Source organism: Lactuca virosa, chromosome 4 (genome assembly GCF_052849685.1).
Source record: "Lactuca virosa cultivar CGN04683 chromosome 4, Lactuca_virosa_CGN04683_v6, whole genome shotgun sequence".
NCBI lineage: Eukaryota > Viridiplantae > Streptophyta > Magnoliopsida > Asterales > Asteraceae > Lactuca > Lactuca virosa.
Genome location: NC_136429.1, coordinates 370,858,776 through 370,868,784, shown reverse-complemented (window position 1 = coordinate 370,868,784; position 10,009 = coordinate 370,858,776). Strand labels below are relative to the sequence as shown.

The window sequence follows — 10,009 nt, the reverse complement described above, 5'->3', positions numbered from 1 at the left end:
TTTACAGTTTAGATTCACAGTGTGAATCTGAACTGATCGATGTTTTTGTTTTTGTTTTTTTTGTTTTTTTTATGATTGATGTTGATATTTATTAATAGAGTACAAAAAATTAATATGTTTTTTATAATTAGTTTTTTTTTTGGATAAAAATAAACTTAAATATTGAAAAAAAATAACAAAATGAAGTGAGTTTTTTCGAAAAAAAAATTGTTTTTTTATATATCAACATGAATCTCTATGGAAAGAGAACAAAAAATTGTGAACTACGGTATATTCGATTTTTTTTAGATAAAAAATGTGGCCTAAAAAAATTTAAACGAAAAAAAAGAGGTGGATATTTTGGTAAGAAGGTGATTTTTCGGTATATTTCGGTGTGTGCGCGTCCAATGTACAAATATACATCTATTTCCTTGGCCGCTGATCATTATGATTTCCGACGCTCACGATTGGTTCATTGTTAATTATGATTCTCTATTGAACATCATCATATATATATATATATATATATATATATATATATATATATATATATATATATATATATATATGTGTGTGTGTGTGTGTGTGTGTGTGTGATGTTCAATAGAGAATCATAATCAACAACGAACCAAGGAACCATCGTAAACATCAAATTTAAACGATCAACGGCCAAGGAAATGGATGTAAACTTGTACATTGGATACACATACACTGGATGATACCATAAAACTCACATCTTTACCAAAAAAAACCACATCTTTGTTTCGTTTAAATTTTTTTAAGCCACGTCTTTTATCGGAAAAAAATCAAATATACCGTTGTTCATAACTTTTTGTCCACTTTCCATATAGATCGATGTGGATATATAACAAACAAATTTTTTTTTTCGAAAAAACTCATTTCTTTTTATTATTATTTTTTTCAATATTTAAGTTTATTTTTATCCAAAAAAACTAATTATACCCAAAATTTCAATTTTTTGTCTTCTATTAAATAACATCAACTGTAAATATTTCAATTTTAACATTCACAATGTAAATCTGACTTACTATTATTCACATTGTAGATTAACAATTTTAATCTTATACTGATTTTTTTTAACATTAATATGAATCTACGTTTAAAGAGTACCAAAAATATGAATTTTGATATATTTATTAAAACTAGAAATGAGGCCCGTGCGTTGCACGGGTCGGATTTTTTTTATTGATGTTTGGCGGGTCACGAAAGTAGGATGCTATAATGTCATTCAAAGACAATACAGCTGGATAAGAAATGAAAGTAATCAAATAAATTAGTTACGTTGTTGTTTTTTGCGTTTAACGCACAATCCTTTGATATATGAATCATCATGGTCCTACACAATACAAATTACATCATATCAGCAGAAGCAGAATGACATTTTTTGGTATTAAATTTGAAAGTTTTCGGTTTTCCAGTTATGCCCCTATTAAAAAAAAATACCTATTCGAATATAGCCCTCACTCCACCAATGACGGACAATGGTCTATTAGAATCATATGTAAAGGCGATTATTCACAAAGTTCATTAATTTATAGGAAAATTTTCATAGTGATTATAGAGAAATGGTTTACCTGGTGCACATAAGATTTGTAGGTGGTAGAAAATAAAAAGGAAAAATGAAAATGAAATATAACTAAAGAATTAGGATGACAAATAATTACATACCTTCACCTTTTTCGTTTTCTTTTTCTTCTTTTTCTCAGCTACATCACCTAATATGAGAGATGGTTGCACTTCATCCATCTGAAGAGAAAATGAAAAGTTGTCAAACATGGTAAAACTGTAAACGTATATTTAAATGAATAAGTGATTACAAACCAAAAACTTCTGAAATACCTGCTAGAACAGCAAGATTCATGTCCTCCACCGTCATCTTGTCCTTCCACCCTCAAGCTTCACTAATGGCAGCAATCTTCCACCGGTTCCTATATATTAAATAATTAATTACCATCTTAACCCTTTATTATTTTATTGAAAAATAAAAAAAAATGTGTCGAATTTTGTTGTTTTTTTTAATTATATTACCGTTTAATCCAAAAAATACATAACTGATCCTACTTCTTGCTCCATTGTGAAATGGTAATTCAGTGACATCTCTTGCATCCTTTTCAAAAACCATTCATCAGAGTTCACATCTTCCCCTTTTTTAATCCTTTGTCCAGCATTTGTCATCACCTCAAACATTCGGTCTCTGAATCTCCAATGGAAAAAGCAATTTGGCTTGCAAGAATGGTTCAACATATCTGTGGAAAAAGACCATAGTTATGAGATTCTATATTGAAGTAAAGGGTAAAAAAGGAATAAGAATAAAAAGGGTATACCTGCATAGGGAGCAAACATATTTGCATCTTGAATTAATGAACCAAATCTTATTCTGAAATTAATATGTCTTGTTTGTGCCATACTAACTGCCCAAACAAATCTTTCTGGATCTCGGGCAAGTCGTTTTACTTTCAAGAGCATATTAGAGTGCTAACAACATATACATATTAAACATACAGTAGTTTGCATACCACCAGTTCACGATGAAACATCAAACCCATACTGATTTCTACCAAGATGAAACGTGATAAACAAAAAGAAGAACATTGATTCTTCTTCTTCTTTGTGAAGAGCCAAATGAAACAAACCCAAACAGCTCCATGTTTCAGTTGATTTTTTTTTCACACTTACACAACAGTTGAATACCATTATTCAACCATTGAAAATAAGACTTGCAACCCGAAGATGATATTTTGCATTTGCTTAAGCTGGGCATTTCTACAAACACGTAGTGGGCATGGACACAAAGCGATACATGCACATGGAAACTGGAAACAGCAAGGTGGTATGAAGAATGGGAAAAGTAATCGATTCTATTGTGAATATATACCAAAATACACACAGATATACCAACATAAACACACATATAAAAAATCAAACCTTCATTTGTTTAGAAAAGTGAAGTAAAACGAACCTGAAATCAAATGTTGGTGTTGTAGTTGCAAAAGGAATTGTTAGTCCTTAGAGAAGGAGAAGGCAGGGTCGAAGGCTTCACATGGGAGTCGACGGCATACGCCGCCTCTTGAAAAGCCCTAAAAATATCTTCTAACAATGTCAAAATTGGAACTATAAAATGGTAAGCTGTGGAAGCATTACCTTCGAGTCCCGTCTCCATCCCCAACTGTATCCATTCGGGTTGTTGGGTCAAACAAATCAGAAATGAACTAATGACGGTAAAGAACAGTGAAAATCGGAACCCATCAAAGGAAGCAATCAAAGTCGGAGGATTGTCGTCAGGTTCTTCTGAACCGGTGAGAAACAGTGATCAAATCGATGGTGAATAATTACACCGACCGTCGGCGGTGGAGGTAGGAGAGTCGATTTGAGAAAGGATAAAGTGAGCGGTCGAGGAAGCATCGATGGGTGACCGGGATTGACGCTTTGAGAGAGGTTTGGAGGAGCGATTTTGAGAGAGGATAAAGTAAGCGGTCGAGTAAGGCGGTGGAAGTAAGGATTAAAGCTGGTGGCGATGACTCATAGCGGTGGAGTTGGAACAGCAATCGAATTGTGATTGGGTAGGAAATCGGTGAAGACAATAGGTGAGAAACACGTGTCGATAATGTTTGTAGAAAATGACAAAAACTGCCCAGAAAAAGAATGCACAGCAAAAAAGCCAAAATATGAGAGACCACTATAAATGAAGGACCATCGCTGCCAAAACACCACCAATTTTACTGTTCATTTTCTTCACAACTTTAATATATATATATATAATTTTTCGATAAAATATAGATCTTAACTTTTTCAAAAAACAAAGAAATGAAGTGAGTTTTTTTTGAAAAAAAAAATCATTTTTTGTATATCAATATAGATCTCTATAAAAAGAAGACGAAAAAATCATGAACAGTGGTATATTCGGTTTTTTTTTGATAAAAAAGATGGTCTAAAATTTAACGAAAAAAAAAAAGAAAGTGGATTTTGATATAATCCGGTGTATATGCTTCAGTTGTAAAAATCTACAAACCTTCTTTTTGCCGTTGATCACTTTAAATTCTGACGCTTTAGATTGGTTTAGGGATGAACATTTGGACCGGAGAACTGGCCGGAACCGGTACTGAAACCGAAACTGGTTAGAACCGATCGGCCGGGACCGGGACGATATTCTTGTGGATTTTTGGAACCAGGAACCGGAACCAGCAGAACTTGCAAAAATCGGAACTGTATGTTAGGGGTGTGTATGGGCGGTTTGGTTTAGTTATTGGTCAAAACCGAACCATAAACATTATGATTGGTTAATGCATTTTGGTAGCCATTGGGTATGGTTAATATCGGTTATGGTTATTGGTTTTTGTCGGTTAATATTTTGGTTAATGGTTAATATTGGTTAACCATAATGTTCAAATTAATATAAATGGAGAAAGTATATTGGCATAAAAAATGAAAAGAGAATACAAAAAAGTCCTCGACGCCAATGTTTATAACCTAACTTATAGTAAAAAAAAATGTGTACATTTGATACTCAGAGTGATATTAACATTAAAAAAAATTGACATTAATAATTTCATATACTGATAATTGATATTAACATTAAAATAAACCCAAACATTCATATATGTTCAATGCGATTAAATAAAAAACTATAAAATAAAATAGCCAAACATTCATATTATGTGTTATCAGGATAAAAAAAGTCAATCACTCGTATACATTCAATGTGATTAAGTCAAAACCAGTAAATAAAAAAACCAAAAAATTCAAAAAAAAAATACATTCTTAATATATCACAAAGTCATGAAATAACCAAAAACTTAACTTACCTAGAATTCTTGATTATAAAGTCAAAAAATCCTTCGAATATGTCTATAAAGTCAAAACAATATTTGATTAAGATTAATGGTGTGAGAAGCCTCCGATTAGGATTATGAGTGTGAAGATTAAACTATTTGTGAATAATGTTTACAAATTGTAGAATTAGCCGATTAGGAATTACAACATTAATCAATAATCTAACTCAATGCATGATTGGAAGATTGTATGTGTATGCATGATCAACCTTTGATGGTTTGATTGCTCGTTCGTCTCCTAATAAGTGATGATTATATGAATTATAATTTGAAAGTTTAATGGGTGTTAAATAAGTTTGATTATATTATTTTATATATAATTTATAACTTTTATATATTAAAATATAAAGTTAGCGGTTCGGTTAATAATGGTTCGGTTAACCTATAAAACCGTAACCGAACCGTTAGTTATTGGTTAACAAAAATCAGAAACCGAACCAACGATTTTTAAAATGGTTTGGTTATTATGGTTCGGTTATATTGGTTAATTTGGTTTTGGTTCGGTTTTTCGGTTATTATGCTCACCCCTACTGTATGTTGCTATTTCTCGAGGACTTGTTCCAACATTAAAGACACGGTAAGAACCGGCGGTCCGGTTCGGTTCCTATTTTCCACCAAGTTCGGTTCCCGGACCGGTTCCAATGCTCATCCTTAGATTGATTTATTGGTTTCTTAATATATATATATATATATATATATATATATATATATATATATATATATATATATATATATATATATATATATATATATATATATATGGGTTAAGTTCAAATGAGAACACTATTTAATGTGAGAACGTGAGAACACTACTTTATGTTACTATTCTACTATGAATTTTGTATATACAACGATATGTCATTATTCATCAACCAATATACGAACAATCACACATTAATATTCACATTAAAATTTTGTATGTACAACTTTATGACATTATTCATCACCGAATATATGAACAATCACATATTTAACATTCACATTAGAATTTACTAAATTACTACATATATATATATATATATATATATATATATATATATATATATATATATATAAATTTTATAGTAGAATAGCAATATAAAATTGAATATATTCATATTATAATTACTACAATACTATACATATTAGAATGTAACATAAAGTAGTGTTCTTACGTTCTCACATTAAATAGTGTTCTCATTTGAACTTAACCCATATATATATATATATATATATATATATATATATATAGAGAGAGAGAGAGAGAGAGAGAGAGAGGAGGGTTCAATGGAGAAAAAAAAAAGGTTGAGAATGGGGGATTCATTATCAGCCAATCATTTAATTAGCATCTTAACATAAAATACACGGTGACAAAATTGTAAATATGATATGATATCCTTCAATCACAGATACATAATTGTGGATAATTTGATAACAATTCAAATTCATTACTACTCGATCGTTCATCATCCAAATTTCTTCTCCAACCTTCAATGATCATCCAAATTTCTTCAATTAAATCATCGATCAACATCATCCAGTGTTAATCAATCATCCATCTTCGTCAAAAACACGTTCATCAACATCATTCAACAGTAGACAAAAAAATTGTTTTTGGTTCTTTCAATCCAACCTTCAATTATGCTTGAATTCGAGCATATCTTCAACATCTACGATTAATTATACTCCCAGTGTTATTAGATCAGCATCATCGATAATCAACAACAATTTCACTTCATATCATTCATTCAACATCGATCATCAAACAAAACTTCGAAATTAAGGTTAGAAAAACATCAAATCATTTTTTTTTGAAAAATTTCATATAATTCTCTATCAATCTACTATTTTGTAAGTTTTAAATAGTCAAAGTATCATGTTTTTAGCATTTTTAAAAAAGCTTACTTGTATGCACTCCAACTGTTTGATGAAATGCATAAATTAAATTACCACGTTATATTCACATATGAATATGTTTGCGTACCTTAATCAGTATATGATTATTAAAACACAAAACAAATATACAATTTTATATGTTATTCATATGTGAATAACATATAAAAATCATATATATTTGTGAATATACCTTGTAATATTCATATGTTAATATCCTGTTTAATATTCAAATGTGAATAAACTGTGTAATATTCACATATGAATATACCATCTAATATTCATAAGTGAATATATCATCTAATACTTACAAGTGAAAATACTATGTAATCTTCACAAGTGAATGCATCGTTTAATATTTAAATATGAATATATTATATCATATTCACAAGTGTATATACTATATATTATTCATATGTGAATATACTGTGTAATATTCATGAATGAATATACCATGAAATATTTAGATGTGACTAGAATGTGTAATATTCACAAGTAAATATACCATATATTATTCACATGTGAATCTACCATATAATATTCATATGTGAATATACTATGTAATATTCATTTGTGAATATACCATGTAATATCACATGTAAATATACAATATAAACAACATATATCATATAATATTCACATATGATTATACATTCATATGTGAATATACCATGTGATAATTAGAATGTGATAAATCGCTATTATTATGAACTAAAAGTATATTTTTAACATTTTTTATGTGTATTCACATGTTTTTCAGGTATCGTTATAACTCAATAAAAGAATAACATTTCAATCAATGGTTGGTTCATATCCCGGTGGTTGACGATTGGTTGACGTAATTAAGAAGATATCATTGACGAAGACAATATGTTTTTATATTCACGTGTAAATGTTATACAATTTAATATATTCTTCATTTTGATCGTGTTAAATTCAAATGCAAATGATATTCATTAACCAATACAATGTTGTTTGTCTTAGTATAATGTTGATTTTACATGTAAAATAATATTGTTACAATATACAAAAAAACTATTCACAAAGCAATTCTTATAGTGTATTATTTATTTTTATATATAAAGGTTGTATTCACAAAATAAATAAATCAACATGCATAGTTTATTCACATAAATAAAAATAACAGATTACAATGATGTTTTTACTAGTGGGATTGAAGTTAGTAACATCATCAGTAAATATGTCCTAATGATTTCTAATCTTTATTCATATATGAATAAATAGCATGTCATGATGATGTCATCACTAGTAGGAATGAAAATTTAGTGACATCATCAAAACAATTTGCCGCAATGAAGTTTAGTCTCGGAATTGGACGAAATTCGCATATTTGATGTAAAATGGTGCGATTTACAAAACTCACCGCTTCGCCGTGACGTACGGTGTTTTTCGGCCATTCGGGACTGTTTAGGGCCTCAAAATGACGTTTTTCTATTTTTATAATTTTCCGAAAAAAAAGTTATCATTTATTCACAAATGAATATAACATTAATAAAAATATATATGCTTATATAATTATTTTATTAACCTAAAAAGATTAGTTGTATGTGAATAAATATATATTCTTATCAAATACTTTTTTTATCTTTAATTTTATATATTTTGTAGTCCTCGGTTTTATTAACAGTTTTATTCATTTGTGAATAATACATATATATTCACATTTGATTATTACATATATATTCATTTGTGAATATTACATATGTTCACATGCAGATATAATTCTTATATGTTATTCACATATGAATTACAAACTTGCTTAGGACCTCAAAACAATGTTTTTTTTTCCGAAAAAATACATTATCAGTTATAAATAAAAAGTATGATTATTTTTTTTATAATTTAAGTATCATTCATATATGAATATAGCATATAATAAACATAGTATATTCATATTTAAATATTAGACGATACATTCAATTGTGAATATTACATAGTATATTCACTTGTGAATATTAGATGGTATATTCACTTATGAATATTATATGATATTTTCATATGTGAATATTACATAGTATTACATGGTATATCACATGTGAATTTTACATAGTATATTCACTTGTGAATATAAGATGATATATTCACTTATGAATATTACACAGTATATTCACATATGAATATTACAAGGTGTTTTCACAAATATATATAATTTTTATACGTTATTCACATATGAATAACATACAGACTTGCATATTTGTTTTTTGTTTTAATAATCATATACTGATTCAGGTCAGAAAACATATTCATATGTGAATATAACGTGATAATTTAGTTTATGCATTTCATCAAACAATTGGAGTGCATATAAGTTAACTTTTTTAAAAATGTTAAAACATGATACTTCCAATTCAAGTTATCAATTCCAAATCATCATATACTTTCGATTTCGACTTTGAAGCGTGCAATTCCGATTTTCATTTCATTCCAAAAAAAAATTCCGATTTCAATTTTGAAACCTTGGAATCCCGATTCCAGATTTCTTTGTAATACTGATAATCAAGCCGCGAACTGTTCCGATTAGAATATATGTTCCAATTTCAAAAGCTTCCGACTTCAGATGCGACATCCTATGTCTGATCGATTTCACATTTTGATTTTGATTTCCGAAAATCCGATTAGGAACCTGTGAGTACCGATTCCGAGTCCTTCAATGTTGATTGTGACTGCGAGTCCAGAACTCCAATTCCAATTTCATGAACAACAAAGAAATTCCGATTCCAACTGAGTTCGTTTGCGAATCTGGGAAATTCAAATTCGGAGTATTCAACAAAGAAATCGATGTTACGTATTTGAGATTGAAGGTTATTATCATATTTACAAGTTTGCCACCGTGTCTTTTATGCTTAGATTAAATGAGTGGCTGAGAATGATTCCCTCATTCTCAACCTTTTTTATTTTCTCAACTGAACTTACCTATATATATATATATATATATATATATATATATATATATATATATATATATATATATATATATATATATATATATATATATATATATATAAAAGATCGATTACATCATTATATATCCAAACTTCGTGACAAGTATTACTTTAGTTGATGTAATTGTGAGGGTGTACTTTGAGGATGAGCATGCAACGGCTTTATCGATCGGTGCTTAGAGATAAATGGGCAACACAGCCATGCATGTTCGCCACGTCTCAGTCAAAGTACGCCATGTTGCCCACGTGTCAACGCCACCTTGTTCATCTCTATCATCAAGACCCTTTCGAAAAGCATTAATTACACCATCTCAACACCACTTAGGCTTAGACTTAGAAATTTGA

The 10,009-nt window shown here is 29.2% G+C and overlaps 1 long non-coding RNA gene across 1 annotated transcript; it reads right to left on the bottom strand.

Moving 5' to 3' along the window:
• Nucleotides 1-1,442: 1,442 nt before the first annotated feature.
• LOC145169001 (uncharacterized) lies at nucleotides 1,443-2,136 on the bottom strand. Its single transcript, XR_013742229.1, has 4 exons — nucleotides 2,029-2,136; nucleotides 1,840-1,928; nucleotides 1,669-1,746; nucleotides 1,443-1,486 (listed from the first exon to the last, which is right to left on the bottom strand). It is a non-coding gene; the product is annotated as an uncharacterized LOC145169001 (long non-coding RNA).
• Between the last annotated feature and the right edge of the window lie 7,873 nt (nucleotides 2,137-10,009).